This window comes from Coenobita brevimanus, chromosome 108 (assembly GCF_032717465.1).
Source record: "Coenobita brevimanus isolate Jiangsu-jjx chromosome 108, ASM3271746v2, whole genome shotgun sequence".
Classification (NCBI taxonomy): Eukaryota; Metazoa; Arthropoda; class Malacostraca; order Decapoda; family Coenobitidae; genus Coenobita; species Coenobita brevimanus.
The window spans coordinates 10,417,865-10,437,826 of NC_137061.1; the positions used below are offsets into that span (position 1 = coordinate 10,417,865).

General features: G+C 40.9%; 1 protein-coding gene across 2 annotated transcripts in view; it reads left to right on the forward strand.

Moving 5' to 3' along the window:
• Positions 1 to 19,962, forward strand: part of CSN4 (COP9 signalosome subunit 4) — a 137,708-nt gene that overhangs the window by 90,929 nt on the left and 26,817 nt on the right. The window lies entirely within an intron of this gene.

A 19,962-nucleotide genomic window follows, 5' to 3' on the forward strand; every position in this document is an offset into this window, starting at 1 on the left:
GGAGCCAGTCACCAGAATGTTTATTATTGTATGAACCTTCTAAACCCTCATTTTATGTTTCTTTTGCATTTATTTCAGTCATTTATGTGCCTTATTGGTGTGATTTGGGTCTTAAATAGGTGCTATGCATGTCCAGAGGGAGTTGTTTAGGTGTTTCTCTGAGTTAGGGTCCATAAGTACAAGTCCATAAGCTGGGGCCCAATATCCGGACAGAACCAATATCCGGACCTACCTATGGCTCTATTACGTCGGATATTGGAGTGATTACTGTATATATATATATATATATATATATATATATATATATATATATATATATGTATATATATATATATACAGTATATATATATATATATATATATATATATATATATATATATATATATATATATATACAGTATATATATATTTATATATATATATATAGATGTATATAGATGTATATATATATGTATATATATATATATATATATATATATATATATATATATATCTATCTATCTATCTATCTATAGCCCGACGCCCTAATCCCGCAAAGGGTGGCCGCAGACAAAACGCCTCCAAGTCACTCTGTCACCCACCATTTGACTCCCCTCCCCCAACTCACCCCCCTCCCTCATATACCTCTCAACTCCATCCCTCCACCTCATCCTCGGTCTACCCCTCCCTCTCCCTCCCTCCACCTCACCCACATACACCCTCTTAGTCAGTCTTTCACTCTCCATCCTCTCCACATGTCCAAACCACCTCAGTGTATTTCTCCTAATCTTTTCAACCACATCCACATCTACCCCACAACGTTCCTTCACTTCTTCATTCGTCAACCTGTCCCTCCATGTCACTCCACATGCTCCTCTCAAGTAACTCATTTCCACTGCTCTCACTCTTGACTTGTTCCCCTCTTGCAAGGTCCACGCCTCGCTTCCATACGTCAGGGTAGGGATCACAATACCATCATGCAGAGACTTCTTAACTTCCATACTCACTTCCCTATTTCTCATCACTGCTTTCAGCATGCCTACAACCTTCCTTCCCTGCTGTACCCTTTCACGCACTTCATCCCCCAAAGTTCCATCCTTACTCATCACACTACCCAAGTACTTGAATGCACTCACATTCTCCATATCCTCACCATCCAACCTCACTGCACACTCTGTGACTTCATTCCTCTCAAACACCATAACTTTACTTTTGTTTACATTAACTTTCAGCTTCCTCCTCCTACACACTGTCCCAAATTCATTCACCAAACCTTGCAACTCCCATTCATCTTCACTCAACAATACTGTATCATCAGCAAACAGCAACACCGGAAGCTTCCAAATCTCACCCTCATTCGTTAGGGCCACCCCCACATCCACTTCCCTACCTTGTACCTCCTTTACGACCCCATCCATATATATATTAAACAGCCATGGAGACATTACACACCCCTGTTTCAGTCCCACATTGAGATCAAAGAACTCACTCAGCTCACCATCCACTCGCACCGTAGCCCTAGCTCCCTCGTACATACTCTTCACAGCACTCAACAATTTCCCCTCCACTCCATATATTCTTAATACCTTCCACATACCTTTCCTATCTATTCTGTCATAAGCTTTCTCCAAGTCCATGAAGGCAGCGTACACTTTCCTTCCCTTCTCTAGATACTTCTCCACTAAACATCTTAGAACAAATATCTGATCTACACACCCTTTTCCCTTCCTAAATCCCCCTTGTTCTTCTCCAACTAGCTCCTCTGTCATATGCCTAACCCTATCAATGAGTATTCTACCATATATTTTACCAGTCACACTAAGAAGGCAAATACCCCTATGGTTACCACATACTTCTCTCTCCCTTTTCCTTTGTACAGAGGAACAATTATACCTGATTTCCAGTCCTCTGGAACCCTTCCCTCTTCCCAAGCCAATCTACACAACTTCCATATCCACTCCACAACAATCTCACCCCCATACCTAAGCATTTCACCACATACTCCATCAATTCCTGGGGCCTTTCCCAGCTTAATCTTCTTCATCGCTTCCACTACTTCCGACCTACTGATCTCTTCCTCCCTCCTCTCATCTCTTCTTCTCCCAGCCATTCCCCAACCACTTATACTCACACTGCTCTCACTCTCTACATTCAACAAATCCTCAAAGTGCTCCTTCCATCTCCTCAATTTCTCTCTCTTCTCTACCAACAATCTATTATTCCTATCTTTCACTCCCCTACTATTTCCCCTTTCACACATCCTTACTTTCTTTACCTCCTTCCAAAACAATTTCTTACTCTCCCTCCATTTCACACTCAGATTCCTCCCAAACTCTTCATCCACTTTCTTCTTACTCTCCTTCACCAGTCTCTTAACCTCCCTTCTCCTGCTCACATATACCTCTCTCTTCTCTCTCTCATCTTCTCCCCTACCTCTACTCGCCAACCATTCACCATATGCCTTATTCTTTTGTTCCACAGCTCGTTTCACCTCATCATTCCACCATGCTGTCCCTTGCACACCCTTGCATCTCCTCCTCACTCCACAAACCACCTCACACGCTGCGCTTATCTCTTCCGTGAATATCTTACATACGTCTTCCACCCCTTCCATCTGCTCTAGCTCATACCTTCCCAATCTTTCTTCCACTATGCTCTTATACTCTGTCCTCTTCTCACTATCTTGCAATTTCTCCACTCTTCTCACAGGAGCTGTTTCCTCCTGTCTTCCCCTTCGCCTCCTCAACCACTTTCTTTGCAGCTCTACCTTGGCCATCACTAAGTGATGGTCCGAGACTCCATTCCCCCACCCTCTCCACACCCTTGCATCCAACACTTGTCTTCTCATTCGCTCATCCACACACACGTAGTCTATCATTGCCTTTCGTTCAACAAGTTCACCATCCATCCTCCTCATTACTCTCCATGTATACCGGTGGATCATCTTATGACGAAAGTAGGTGTTGGCTATTGCCAACCCCTTACCAGCACTGATGTCCACCAAAGCACTACCATTCCCATCTACTTCTGCTGGCACACCCCACTGACCAACCACTCCATCCACTCGTACATTCCCGACTTTGCCATTCATGTCTCCAATCAACAGCACTCTCTCGCTCCTCTCAAACTTGTCCATACATGCTTCTACTCTCGCCCAAAACTCATCTTTCACTCTTGCCACTCGATCCTCTGTTGGAGCATACACACATACAATCGCCCATGCTTGTATACCTACTTTCATCCTCACCCATACAATCCTTGCACCCACTGTTCCATACTCTCTTATATTCTCCTTCCACTTCTTGCTTATCATCAGACATACTCCCTCTCTTGCCCTCTCATTCTCACTGACTCCCGCACATATACCTACACCGTATTCCCATTCTCTCATCCTTTCACCTTTCCATTTAGTTTCAGTCAATCCACATATATCCACTTTTGCATCCTCAAGCACCTGGACAATCTCTCTCTCTTTCACTTCATCATTCACTCCTCTCACATTCCACGTTCCTACTCTCAGAATGTCCTTTGTCCGTTCCTTAGTCGTCAACGTATGGTCCGTCCGGGTCCGAGGCGCTTTATTTGCTTTTTTAGTTAGTTCTTTTTACGGGGTGGGGCACTAACCCACCACCAACCCTTTTAGTCGCCTCGTACGACAAGCAGGGATACTGGGGGAGTATTCTTGAAACCCCCCTACCCCCAGGGGTATATATATATATATATATATATATATTATATATATATATTTTATATATATATAATATATATATATTATATATATATATATATATATATACAGTATATATATATATATATATATATATATATACAGTATATATATATATATATATATATATATATATATATGTATATATATATATATATGTATATATATATATATACAGGTATATATATATATATATATATATATATGTATATATGTATATGTATATATATATACAGGTATATATATATATATATATATATATATATATATATATATATATATATATATATATATATATATATATATACAGTATATATATATATATATATATATATATACAGTATATATATATATATATATATATATATATATATATATGTATATATATATATATATGTATATATATATATATACAGGTATATATATATATATATATATATATATGTATATATGTATATGTATATATATATACAGGTATATATATATATATATATATATATATATATATATATATATATATATATATATATATATATACAGAGATTGACAGAAGTATGGAGCGCCCTGCGTCCCTCCTGAGAAACAAACCTTTCAACATTGAAAAACATATAAATAATGCATTTTATTTACCTTTAGTGCTTCGTAGGGTAGCCTTTACGTTTCTTCACGGACCTGAGACGTCTTGGAAGTGAAAGGGCGAGGCTCCTGAGGTGCTGGAGCGGTATTTTGTCCCAGGAGTCACGAATGGCGGCTTCCAGCTTAGGCAGAGAGCTCACGTCCTTCCCTTGGAGACTCTTCTTTACGAGGTACCAGAGGTTTTCAATCGGGTTGAGGTCTGGGCTATTTCCTGGCCAGTCTGTCATGAATGATACCTCACAGTCACGAAGCCAATTGGTGACCGATTTGGCCTTGTGAGCAGGTGCACCGTCCTGCTGAAACACTCGTGCACCTGTTAGCTCAAAGGAGTCTGGTAAATGATCACACAGAAGCTCCAGGTAAACATCCTGATTCACTCTGAGGTTCTTGGGAAGTACAACAAGCTTCCCCAAACCCTTCCCTGAGAAACAACCCCATACCATGAGTGAATCAGGATGTTTAACTGTGCTTTCTACATACCGTGGGTCAAGTGGGTCACTACCTTTGCGTGCTCCTCTGTTACAGGTAACACTAAACGTTGCCTCATCAGACCACAACACTGACAACCATTGCTCCTCACCCCAGTTTAGATATTTATTAGCAAAGGCAAGCCTACGAATTCTCTGGCTGCTAGAGAGAAAAGGCTTTTTCACAGGCCTGTGACTTGTGTAACCAAGCTCATGCACCCTACGAGACACTGTTCTCACTGACACCTCACCAAACACTTCTGGGTTGCTCTCCTTAATTTTCCTTGCACTCACACGAGGATTAAACTCCACTGCACGTCTTAAAACATTAACAGACCTTGGGGAAGTTTTCCTAGGCCTACCAGACCTCGATTTCTTTGTGGGAACTTCACCACTGTTTTCCTCCCGAAACCGCGCACACCAACGACGCACTGTCGATCGTGCCACACCAACCAATTCACTAATTTCCTTTGTCTGGTGGCCTGCCTCCTTTAGAGCAATGATCTGGGATATGATTTCACTCGATAGTTCACGGGTAGGTGCCATAACAAAGTTTTAAAGGCCAAAACACTGCGGGACACTCGGTAAAAAATGGCGCAATTTGAGAGGGACACTCGGTGGAGTTCCTCTCTCTCAGGCAGCCCGTGGGCGACTGAGGCGGGAACCAACCAGCGTGTCGGAAGGCCTCAGGCTACCGTGACGTCATGCTCGGAGCTCAAACTTGTGGCTCAATTCTTACCCCCAAAAATGGGTGATTCTTTTTGGGCCATAAGTATTGCGCGCCCGGCGGACAACGCTGAATACTTCTGACGAGTACTGTATATATATATATATGAAGACGTGAGGGAACGTTGTGGGGTGGATGTGGATGTGGTTGAGAAGATTAGGAGAAATACACTGAGGTGGTTTGGGCATGTGGAGAGAATGGAGAATGAACGACTGACTAAGAGGGTGTATGTAGGTGAAGTGGAGGGAGGGAGAGGGAGGGGTAGACCGAGGATGAGGTGGAGGGATGGACTTGAAAGGTATATGAGGGAGGGGGGAGTGAGTTGTGGGGAGGGTAGTGAAATGGAGGGTGACAGCGCGACTTGGAGGCGTTTTGTCTACGGCCACCCTTTGCGGAATTAGGGCGTCGGGCTTTAGATAGAGAGATATATATACAATTGCCTTTCAACTAACGTGAGTTTAAAAAACGCGTTTTTGTTTTAACATGAGCAAATATTTATGGAGATATGTTTAACTAACAAGGGTTTCTCGATTTAACTCAACTGTACACGTACATGATGGTTTCAAATTAGCCACGCGCGCCTTGGACAGTCCCGAGCTGATAGTCCGTGTGTGGCAGTTTATGGATATAAACAATTTTTTATTTGCCTGTTGCTTAAACCGGTTTTATTCAAACTATAATACTTGAAAATGAAGTTTGGCCCCATTCTGAGCAATTTGGCTCATTTTCGGACAAAATTTGACCAGGAAAGTGATGGTAGATCTAAACTGTTGCAACTTGATGCTGCAGAACAGAAAGAAGAAAACCACTCAGACCAAGATAGAGCAGTTTTTTATGATCAATCAATCAGTCAATCATTTCCTGTGGCACCCTCGGGGATGCATAGGGCCTCGATGAACTCACACCACCACATCCTATCTTGTGCTAACTCCTCAAGATCTCCCCAACACTCATCTCCAGCTTCCTGTCTCATTGTCCTCACCCACGTCTCTTTTGGCCTTCCTCTACCTCTCCTACCAAGTGCCACCCACCCTGGTGTACCTCGTACTATTCCCTGTCTCCTATACACATGTCCTAGCCACTTCCATCGTGAGAATCTAACATATTCATCGATCGGCTGCACTCCCGGTATTTCTTTAATTCTACTATTTGGTATCCTTTCCCACCACTTAACTCCTAATAGTCTTCTAAGTGCTTTATTTTCAAACACCAAGAATTTATTTTCCATAGTCACTGTGCTGTACCAAGACTCATGTCCATAAATTAAGATACTCCTAACCATTACCTTGTAAAGTTTGATTTTTGTATGAACAGAAAAATTGTTATTACTGTATTCCAAATATTTTTAAGCATTCCCATTGCCTGATTAGCCTTCTTTAACCTTTCCTCGAATTCAAAGTTCAAAGAACCATCCTTGGCTAAATAAGTACCTAAATATTTAAACCTATCAACTTGCTTTACAACCATACCTCCAATTACACATTCCTGCGCATTTTCCATATTCATATTGATTATTTCAGTTTTTCCACAATTAATAACCAAACCCACCTTGCGACCTTCACTCACCAAACAGTCCAACACTCTCTGCATCTCTTCTGGCCCATCACAAATCAAAACTATATCATCTGCATAATCTAAATCCAAAAGTTTCCTGTTCTCTCCCCAAAGTATACCTGCACTGGTTTCTGTTCCAACACGTTTCATAATGTAATCAATGACCAATATAAATAATAAAGGCGATAGAACACCACCTTGAATTACTCTGGACTTGACTTCAAACGAATCACTCAGACAACCATCAACCATCACTTTACAAAATGTGTCCCCATGCATGTTCATAATGACCCTCACAAACTCCTCTGGTATTCCATAATGTCTCATGATCTTCCCCATAGTCTCTCTCGAAACACTATCAAAAGCCTTTTCAAAATCAACAAAACAAAGACTTAACGGTACTCTCATTTCATTAACTTGCTGCATCAAATGCCTAACTATAAAGATATGATCATTGCAACCACGTCCCTTTCTAAAACCAGCCTGTTCATCCCTCAGAATACCCTCAACCACTGGCTCCAACCTATTTAACAACACTCTACTGAAAACTTTCAAAGCTATCGGTGACAAAGAGATTCCTCTCCAATTACCACATTCACTCAGGTCTCCCTTCTTCGGAATTTTAACAATTACACCATTCTTCCAAACTGATGGTAGTAACCCCGTCACCCATATCTTATTGAATAGCTTGGTCAAGATCATTATTAATCTATCCCCCTCCACTTTAAACATTTCCGGAAATAAGCCATCCTCCCCTGGTGCCTTGTTATTCTTTAACTGTTTTACTGCTTTCTCCACTTCTGCAAGCCTCAACTCTCCTGTTTCTATATTTAAATCTTCCTGAGCAGACGGTATATCCTCTTCTGGTGGTATTGGTCTGTTAAGAACTGTCTGAAAATGCTCTTTCCATCTATTTTTAATATCTCCATCTTTGGTCAATAAATTTCCTTCCCTGTCTCTAACTGGTATTTCCTTGCGTTTACCTGCATTACCACTCAGTTCTCTAATCGATTCATATGCTATTCTTTGACTCTGTCCATCATTTTTGTTTATTGAGATTTCAGTCTCTGCAACCTTTTCATCCACACATCTTCTTTTATCTCTCCTAGCTAACCTTCTTACTTCTGAATTCAAACTCCAGTACGCAGCTCTTGCTAATTCAATCTCTCGTTCATCAACGGATTGCATCTCACTCCTCAATTTAGCCTCACCTCTCCTTTTTATCATATCCCACGTTTCCTCTGATATCCATTTCTTTCTCCTGAATCTATGTCTCCTTCCAATCGTACATTCAGCAGTCTCATGCAAAACTTTGTTCACATCCTCCCACATCTCATCTACACTTCTCTCCCCCTCTTCCAACGTTTCCAACACCAAAAATCTATTTCTGCATTCTAATCTGAATTCCTCCTTTTCTTCTCCTTCCCTTCTAAGCTTAACAATATCGTATCTACCAACACCAGATTTTTCCTTCCTCTGATTTTTAAGTTTAAACCTTATTTTTGCAATGCTGAGTTGATGGTCACTACCAATATCCGCTCCCCGTTTAACATGAACATCTAGCAGAGAACTTCTATGCCTCCTACTGATAGCGATGTGATCAATCTGATTTTTATATTTTCCACACGGCGACACCCAAGTTGTCTTGTGTATATTGCAATGCTGAAAGAGTTTTTTATGAAGAAGACAGAAAACTTAAGGGAGTTATCTTCATCACCAATAGCACGGGAGTCAGAAGAAGAGGAAGAGGAAGGACAGCAGAGCAAGGAGGGACAACAAATTTAGGGCGGGGAGGGGCTGGAGGTGGGGGAGAGGGGGGTGGAGGGACAGCCGCAGACGACGAGTGATGCGTAGATGAAGTGAGGCTGTGTGTTGTTATTGTTTGTGACCTACTTACTGTAATGAAAATGTTGCTTTTACTGTAGTGTTTTTATGGCCTACTAATGCATTAATAATGTTGACGAACTTTCACAATGCTGTGAATGAAGCAGAATTGAAAGAAAATCCACGTAAAGAACAAATACAGTATGTATTTGGGGAGAAGTAAACAACGCTTCAGCCCAACTAGGGCTCAAATATTGTTTATTTCTCCCCAAATATACTGTTTTTGTTTTTAACGTGGATTTTCTTTCAAATTAATATTGTTGCTTTTAAGTTTAAAGTAGCTTAGCTCCCCAAATGGGTAGACTTTCCCAGAGTCCAGGAATGTAACCCCCAATATTACCATTGTTTCTTATGGGAAAATTATGTTTAAATGATGCATTTTTAACTAATGCGACCTCTCCAGGAACCTAACCCTCGCGTTATTTGAGAGATTACTATATACACTCAACCCTCGGCTATCACTCCCAATTGGTCCCGCTGTGGCTGCGCTATAGCCGAAACCGTGATAGCTGAATTGAAGAACTTATGGTAATAATTCTAATTGGTGCCATGACCTCAATATTTACCCCTAAGATACCTTTTTTGTACCACATATTAATATGTAATAGTCTAAAAATGAGCATGTTTTATGATGTGATCACGATTCTTATAAATACCCCTCACAGTTGATTCATTGATGTTATGTTTCTTCCCCACACTTCGCTTGGTCTCGCCATTCTCTATAAGCTTCACATTTCCAGTTTATCTGCATAACTTAGGTTCTTCCTCTTCTTTATTTCCTTGCCAGGTGCCGCAGAATTATGTTGTGTGATGGTAGGGGGACGGGGAGGGGGTATGTTGGCCATGGTCATATAATAAAAAAGGTTATTGTTCTCGCTATCACTGTTCACGATCTGAGGGCGTGCACTTGAATGGTTTGGCGGGCAGGAGCCTCGGTCGGGCGGCCAATCAGCGCTCGGCTGGCACTGACGTCACACAACCAATCACGGAGTGAAGCTTTTGTTGGCTGGGGGGAGCACTGGAGCCTGGCCTTTTTGAAATTTTTGAACATTTGCTGTGTGCGTTAGCAGGCATTTAGTGCATGATAAAGGTATTTGGGTAGTTTTTTATATAGGCGTGATAGCAGGATACGCTGTAGCGGAACCTGTGATAGCCGAGGGTTGAGTGTATATATATATATACTGGATATATATATAAATACATATATATATATATATATATATATATATATATATATATATATATATACAGTATATCTATTGCCAGATGCCATAATCCCATAAGGGGTGGCCATTTGACTTTGAGTTATTTGTTTTACGGGGAGGGGCACTAACCCTCCACCAACCCACTTGTTGACACGTAGGGAGCACGTATGGTTTGGTTATATGGTTACCACCCAGCATTGTAAATGGTTTCTTGGCTTACAGGAAACCATTTGGCTTGTCACTCAATGTAAAGCCACCTGTAAAGGAAAGAAAAGCGATAAGAAGTGACAGGAAAGATGGGAGAAATAGGAAGAGAGGAGGACAGGCACAGAAAAAGAATGATACAGCCTAAGGAAGAAGTAGGCAGTACTACATCAATATATATATATATATATATACAGGTAAGCCCTTAATTCACGCGAACTTTTTTCATGCGATTTCGGTTATCCACGAATTTTTTGTACAATAATCAAAACATAAAATTATAGTATTCAAATAAATAATTTTAATATACAAGAGAAATAAATAAAATATAAAAATGCCTACCTGCTGCCCGTGTGCATACATATGTGTGTGTGTGTGTGTGGGGGGGGGGAGGTCTACCACACACCACACAGTCAGTTTGAATCTGACGGTCGAACCATGCTTGACTCGCGAATCGTAATTTGTGGCTTATTTTTCTGCCTTCCAGTGATTGCATGCCTTGTCTGCCAACATGGGGCCTAAGCGTAATGCTAGTGATGCATGTGGTAACACACCAAAATGAACTGTAATGTGATGTTGCTGACAGAGAAAGTTGTGTTGGACAAACTTAAGGGAGGAATTTCAACGACAATTCTCCATCAGGACGATTCCCCGTCATTTATTTACATACCAGTTTATTTAGCAAGTACAGTACACTAGTTTTTTACTTATATGAGTTATAAAATCCTCCTGAAAATTAGTTATTAAAGTATTAATTAATCAATAATAAGTATATTTATAGAATGACAGGGAATCGTCCATGATTTGATGGTGAATTGACTTCATGGTGAATTGTCTTGGAACCGTGTGTTTGGGGTGAGTCAACTGTTCCTACAGTAAAGAAGGCAGAACGTAGCATACGGGAGGTAGTGAGGGCCAGTGCACCAGACTGTGCTAAACTGTTTCCACCTATGCCTGTGAACTGGCTTGGAACCGTATGTTTGGGGTGAATGAGTCAACTGTTTGGACAATAAAGAAGGCAGAATGTAGCATATGGGAGGCAGTGAGGGCTTGTGCACCAGACTGCTGAAGTGTCTCCACCTACGCCTGTGCTTGTCAGGTTTCAGTGTTAAATTTCTTACATTTTTGTTGTTTTTCATACTTTATGCTAGTTTATAAGGTGTATGTAGTGCATAAACAGTATTATTCAGATGTAATATAATTAGTAGACATGCGTAATTATATGCACACAAGGGCAGAACATGTACGCAAATTTACTACATACGGGAAGGGTCTGGGAATGTAACCCTCGCGTGAATTAAGGGCTTACCTGTATGTATATACAGTATATATATATATATATGTGTGTGTGCGTGTGTGTGTGTGTGTGTATGGTAAAACCTTGATATAACGCACTTCAGTAGACTGGAATTCGCTTTTATCGGTCTCGAGGAGCTATCGGACTTAATTCCTATATATCGGAAAAAGTCCGATAAAGCCAGAAGCAGTCCAGACTGCCTGACCACTTCAGCTATGCTCACCACAATAAAGTAAATAATTGACATGTTTGTCAGTGTACAGTACAGTATTATTATATATATTACACCATTTGATTAGTGTAGTAAAGTTATAACACAGTACAGTACTGCAAAGGTAGTCAAAACAGTTTAAAAACTTCATGCTATCCGGACTAATGTCTGATATATCGGAAAAAGTCTGGGTTAGCAGGGGGAAGTCCAGATGTCACTTTTATCGGAATTTCGCATTTTTCGGAATGGTTTGGGCCCCAATTAGTCAGTTAGAGTGAGGTCTTGCTGTGTGTGTGTATATATATATATATATATATATATATATATATATATATATACCGTACTTCGTGGCATGTTAGATGCTGCAGTGTGAAAGACGCACCCTAATTCTGGAAGGGAAGCTCTGAGGAAAAAAGTATGGCTTGACTAAGACTACAGAAAGGTTGCTTGGTATGAGTATTTTTCACTAAAATACACACTTACCTTTCAGAACCTCTGTTCAGTACTGTATATCTGTCTGGTTTCTTTATTTTTATGTAAAATGAAAAATGAAAACAAACAACCCCTTCCTTACATAATGTTACTTCATTCCATGACACTATCGTAACACATTAGAGTCTCTCTTCAGTACTGTATATATATGTTTCGTGTCTTTATTTTTATGTAAAAGAAGGGTACAAGACAAGAAAACAAACAAACAACCCCTTCCTTATAAAATGTTATCCATACCACGACGCCATCTTAACACTACCGGTTTGTTTATGAAATATGAAGTGTCCGATTCCTTTAGTAAAGTAATTTGAGACGTGATGTTCATCTCTATTAAAGTACACTACATACTTATCAGTATATAGAAATAAGTATTATTTTTCGTGAAGTGAACTTAAAAAAACAAAACTCAATAAAACCAGTTCTTTCATTCACTTAAGAAAATACAAAGGGCATTAAGTGAAGGAATACACTATATCTCCAAAACAAATGCCTGCATGTGAGAACTTTAGAATCAAACAACACAACCATGTTTTCAAAAATCAATTACAAGGAATGTTTACACCTTTTTATGTACCCTAAAAGTACCAGAAGCCATCCTAACATGGGGTGATTGAATTTCCATATCGCCAGGCACTAAACTGCTAAATTGCTAAACCGCTAATAATGCTGTAATTTCGGGAAGTATTATTTAATGTTGCAACTTTTTCCCATTTTTCACTAACAGTAATATAAGACTGCTCCCTTCTATGATGCTCTTGTATCGAATGAAACAAAATATCAGTAAGAGATGCCAGCCTAACAAGAATTTTTGAATTTCCATATGAGACAGACGTCTGTTACAATGACTCAACAAAAGTCATGATAGCCAACATCTCCAATATGATTCCCTTGCTAGTTAGTGATTGGATAGCAAGTGATCATCATTGCCCTTCTGAAGGTTAGCAAGGGGTTCAGAAGTGATCATGTTCTGAGAGTTGAGGGAACGCTAGGTGCTAAATTGCTAAACTGCTAATAAGCTGTAATTTCAGACAGTACTGTTTTATGTTGCAGTGGTTTTTCCCGTTTTTCAGTAACGGTAATATAAAACTTTTTCCTTCTATTATATTCTTGTCTCTATTGAAACAAAATGTCAGTAAGAGAAGCCAGCCAAACAAGGGTTATTGAATTTCCATATGAGACAGACGTCTGTTACAATGACTCAACAAAAGTCAAGCTAGCCAACATCTCCAATATGATTCCCTTGCTAGTCAGTGATTGCATAGCAAGTGAAGTGATCATTATTGCCCTTCTGAAGGTTAGCAAGGGGTTCAGAAGTGATCATGTTCTGAGAGTTGGGGGAAAGCTAGGTGCTAAACTGCTATACTGCTAAACTGCTAAAAAGCTGTAATTTCAGACAGTACTGTTTAATGTTGCAGTTGTTTTTCCCGTTTTTCAGTAACGGTAATATAAAACTGTTTCCTTCTGTTATATTCTTGTCTCTAATGAAACAAAATATCAGTAAGAGAAGCCAGCCAAACAAGGGTTATTGAATTTCCATATGAGACAGACGTCTCTTACAATGACTCAACAAAAGTCAAGCTAGCCAACATCTCCAGTATGATTCTCTTACAAGCTACTGAATGGATGGCAAGCAAAGTGATCATGACTGCATTTCAGGAGGTTAGCAGGGAGTTCACCAGTGATCATGTTAGCCTGCTAAAGCAGTGTGTATGCTAGATGCTAAATTGCTAAACTGCTATACCGTTAAACCCCCAGACCGTCACATGGCCAGTTGTAAACAAACTCTAGATTTTTTCTTAAGCTTGGGTGTTTCTAATCGTAAAATCTGAGTATATACACAAGTGAATGTAACTTTTTACAATAAATCAAAGGTGTTTATACTCTAAAAAAAATACTTGACTGCAAACAGTGAGGTGATTCTCTGTATAAGTGATTCTTCTAAATGGAGCCAAGGTAGTCTCGCCTCCAAGGATGCATGGGGATATTTGAAGATGATTTTGAGACAAAAAAGTGCGTCTTCCACCCCACGAAGTACGGTATATATATATATAAATATATATATCTTCAGTGTTTCCTCGTCTTTCTGCCTATGGATGACTATACACTCCCTCTTCTGTCTTTCTTTTATTCATTTTTTCCTGTTCCTTCTGCCTGTGGGTGACTTTACACAGAGTGACAAGCCAAATGGTTTCCTGTACACCAGGAAACCATTTATTACACTGCGTGGTAACCATATAATCAAATTATGGTGCCTGGTGGTTTAGTGGGTAATTACCCTCACCACTTACGGCTCCAATTGGATTGAGCCGGTGAAGGTTTTTATCCAAGGGGTGGTTGTGGTTTATTGCTCACCTAATGCCACTCAGGGGTGAGTGAGGCTGGTCACTCTCATCTTAAATGTCAGGACCCACTTGCCTAGCCTGGGGCATCTATTCTCCTCATGGGGCAACGTAGGATTGGATGATGGATGGATGGATAGATATACTGTATATATATTCGTTTGTTCGTTTTTGAAGGTTCCAACATGCTTGCATGCGTCGGCCTTGGTCACCTAATGGCGGCTTTCCATGCTGCACGATCTTTTGCGCCTCCCTGTTCAGTCCCTTATCCCTGAGGTCACACTTAATAACCTTGTCCCACGTCTATCTCGGTCTACCCCTCGCAACCCCACCCCAAATATTAACACTTCTCACCTTCTGCACCCAATTATCATCCCCCATCCTCTCCACATGCCCAAACCATCTCAATCTGCCTCTCCTCATCACAACACCAATACAATCCAGTCCCTTCCTACCTCACAATCTCAGTCCACCTCTCCTCATCACTTCAATTCACTTCAGTCCCATCCTACCTCTCAACTCTTCCATCGTAAACCCAGCCCCCCCAGACCTTGCACACAAGGATGCACTGCACATCCACCTAATCATTGTCATTTCTGTATGTTTGAGCCTGCGAATATCCTCTTCCTTTACTGCCCAGGTCTCACTGCCATACAGCATCACACTCCTAACACATGCTGCATACAAAGACCCCCTAGCACGTAGGGAGAGCCCCCTCAGCGTCAGGAGAGGCAACAGCTCCCCAAACTTCTTCCAACCACTTCTCACCCTAGCCACACAGCTAGCTCCAGCCCCACCTCCAGCACATAACATGTCTCTCAAATAACAAAACTCTTCCACACACTCAAGAGACTCACCAGCAAGTTCAGTCCTTTCATGCCTGACAATCTCCACCTGCGCTCCTCGACACGCCGCATACATAAAATCAGCATTATCTCGCAGTCTACCTCTGATATCACTGCATCTCTTGTGCACCCATATATCACAAACACTGCACAAGATGGAATTACTTCCCACGCTCTTGTGGCAAGCTGCACATGGCCACTCTCCCTTGTCTTTGACAATACTGCCACCAACCCCAGATATCATCACTTTGTTTTATCTGCATTTACCCTTAAGCCCTTGTGCCCCATACCATCTATCCACTTCCTAAATCTTTCCTCTGCCTCCCTTTCATTCTCTGCAGTCAACACCAAATCATCAGCATACATCATCTCCCACGGGAGTACGTTTCTGAAGTCACGTGAGAGGGCTTCAGGTACCGTGATAAACAACGTGGGACTCAAAATGACCCCTAATGCACACCAACATTCACGGAAAACTCATCACTCAAATGTGCATTCTCATACCTGTGTGCGAGCACCTACATACATGGCCATAACCACCCTAACCAGCCACTCCTTTAACCCAAGCTTTCTCGTTGTCCACTTCATCACCTCTCTAGGGACTGTCAAAGGCCTTTTCTAAATCAACAAAAACAAAATACAGATCCCTTTTCTTTCCAGTATATTTTTCCTGAAGCTGTCGAACAGTGAATACGGCATCAGTGGTCCCCCTGCCTGGCATAAAAAACTGCATCTCATCAATATTCACTCTTTCTCTAATCATACCTTCTAAACTCTCTCCATTACCTTCATTATATGATCTAAAAGCTTTAAACCTCTATATCTATAATTTCCTCTTTCCAGGGCATCACCCTTCCCTTTGTACACGTTTACAGTTACACTCTTCAACCAGTCATCTGGGACAACACACTTATATATAATCATATTTATCATGTCAGTGACTAACCTCTCCCCTATATCTCCGGAGGCCTTCAACATTTCGGCAGTCAACCCAGACACACCTGGTGCCTTCCCCACCTGCATCCTGCCTATTGCTTCACTCACAGTAGCAGCGTCAATCAAAGGCCAAGGGCCAAACACTGGATCTGCTGGCTCCAAACCTTCCCTGTCCCAGTCAAACTTGTCATTCAACAACTGGCTATAATGCTCTCTCCATGCATCTTTAATATCTCCACTGTTCTCCACTACCCTTCTTTCATCATTCTTCACACACTGCTCACCTATAATATCCCGATTATCCCTCTTCATCTGATTTCTATCTATCTATCTATAGCCCGACGCCCTAATCCCGCAAAGGGTGGCCGCAGACAATACGCCTCCAAGTCACTCTGTCGCCCACCATTTGACTCCCCTCCCCCCAACTCACCCCCCCCTCCCTCATATACCTCTCAACTCCATCCCTCCACCTCATCCTTGGTCAACCCCTCCCTCTCCCTCACCTACATACACCCTCTTAGTCAGTAGATGAAATGGTATCTAAATTATCAGAGATGAAAGAGTATACCAACGAAAAGGAACCACATATTATTTGCCTAACTGAAACAAAATTAACCCCACGGATATCAAATGATACCCTAAACTTCCTTCTGTTCATCTGATTTGCCACCTTAAATATCATATTTTTCTTTTCCCTGTGATTTAGGTTATCAAGTAAAAGTCTCTGTGACTCAGACTTCGCCTTGTATACCCCTCTTCTAGCCCTACACTTGGCAGCAAAGTGTTCCTTCTTGTTACCACCATTCCTCCATTCCTGGAAAAGCCTTCTTTTCTCCTTAACTGCAGCTTCTACACCCTCATCCCACCACCAAGTTACTTTATGTCGTGGTGGGCCTCTTGTCCAACCATATATCACATCAGTAACTCTCAAGAGGTTGCCCTTAAGGGCTCTGTACTGTTCATTAACGCTGCTGTCTGTGGCTTCCTGTTCCTCCACCACTCTCCTCATCTTGCTATAGAAGGCATCCCTTACTACTTGGTTTTCCAGCTTCCATATTTTCGTTCTAGGTACATAAGTCCTCATTTTTATCACTCATTCCTTAAGCACCATATCACAAATCAATAGTTTGTTCTGCTGCACACACCCCTTGCTTCCTATAACTTTAACATCCCTCACTAACCTCCTATCAGCCCTCCTAACCAGAAAATAATCTATTAACTTGCTCTCTCTTTTCCTAAAATGTGTGTTGCACACAGTCACGTTTGTTGCCTCTCTAAACTTGAGTATCCTTTCCCCTTCCACATTCCTTATACCAAACGCACTTCCCCCATGTATTCCTTCATAACCTTGAGCTGCTTCATGTACATGACCATTTAAGTCCCCTTTCAAAACCACTGTCTGATCATCCTCCATACCAATGCTGATAAAATTGCAGTCATAATTCCACCGAACAAAATTTTCTCTACCAGTATCCTATCACTTATTCTCATAACATTCATAACATTCCTCCCATTAGTGGTAGGTGGTGGCAACCAACATACACTCACTTGATGTAGTGCTCTCTACTTCTTCCCTAGCCTTTATAATTCTTTTCCTGTTCCTGCCCTCCTCTCTTCCTATTTCTCTCATCTTACCTGTCACTTCGTATTGCTTTTCTTTCCTTTAAAGGTGGCTTTACATTGAGTGACAAGTCAAATGGTTTCCTGTAAGCCAAGAAACCATTTACAACACAGGGTGGTAAGCATATAACCAACTATACATGCTTCCTACATGTCAACAAGTGGGTTGGTGGAGGATTAGTGCCCCTCCCAGTAAAACAAATAACTCAAAGTCATATGGCCACCCCTTATGGGATTATGGTGTCTGGCAGTATATATATATATATATATATATATATATATATATATATATACACAGTTACCTCTTAACTAAAACGAGTTTAAAACACGCTTTTTCGTTTTAACACGAGCAAATATTTAAGGAGATTCGTTTGACTAACAAGGGTTTCTCGATTCAACGCGACTTTTCACGTATGTGATGGTTTCAAATTAGCCGCGCGCGCCTTGGACAGTCCCGAGCTGATAGACCGTGTGTGGCAGTTTATGCATAAATACAATTTTATATTCATCTGTTGTTTAAACTGGTTTTATTCAAACTATAATATTCGAAAATGAAGTTTGGCCCCATTCTGAGCAATTTGGCTCATTTTCGGACAAAATTTGACCAGGAAAGTGATGGTAGATCTAAATTGTTACAACTTGATGCTGCAGAACAGAAAGAAGAAAACCACTCAGACCAAGATAGAGCAGTTCTTTATGAAGAAGACAGAAAACTTAAGGGAGTTATCTTCATCACCAGTAGCACGGGAGTCAGAAAAAGAGGAAGAGGGAGGACAGCAGAGCGAGGAGGGACAACAAATTTAGGGTGGGGAGGGGCGGGAGGTGGGGGAGAGGGGGGTGGAGGGACAGCCGCAGACGACGAGTGATGCGCAGATAAAGTGAGGCTGTGTGTTGTTATTGTTTGTGACCTACTTACTGTAATGAAAATGTTACTTATACTGTAGTGTTTTTATGACCTACTAATGCATTAATAATGTTGAGGAACTTTCACAGTGCCGTGAATGAAGCAGAACTGAAAGAGCATCCACATAAAAAATGAAAACAGTATGTATTTGGGGAGAAGTAAACTGCTTCGGCCCAACTAGGGCTCAAATGTTTATTTCTCCCCAGATATACTGTTTTTGTTTTTTACGTGGATTTTCCTTCAGATTAATATTGTTGCTTTTAAGTTTAGAGTAGCATAACTCCCCAAATGGGTAGACTTTCCCAGAGTCCAGGAACCTAACCCCCAATATTACCATTGATTCTTATGGGAAAATTATGTTTAAAAAACGTGTTTTTAACTAACGTGACCTCTCCAGGAACCTAACCCTTGCGTTATTTGAGAGGTTACTGTATATTTAACCCATTGGATCCCAGGGGTGCTGGGCGAGGCATTGCAGTGGGAGGGTACTAAGCGTACTGCCCTCCGCCTATTGGCTCATAGTTGCGAAGCTCATAGGTCCCTACCCCGGGGGTTCCCTACTTTATAAGGATTTGAAAAATCCCAGTTCTGTCCAATACTCGGGACACATGGCTCCAATGGGATATATATATATATAAATAGATAGATAGATAGATATATATATATACAGTATATATATGTAAGATATATTTATCTATCTATCTATCGCCAGACGCATCAATCTCGTTCGGGATGGCCACAAACAAATGATCTCTACGTTGCCCTGTCCGCCTCCATTTCATATATATATATATACTGTACTGCTATTTCTACAACCAATATTTAGGCTAAGTTAAGGTGAAAGAGTATAGTTTATTACTGCTATCTCCAGATGATTTTAATCTGCTTTGGTGAGACTCTTTGAACTGAAGGAGTCATATATGGCCTATACTGAC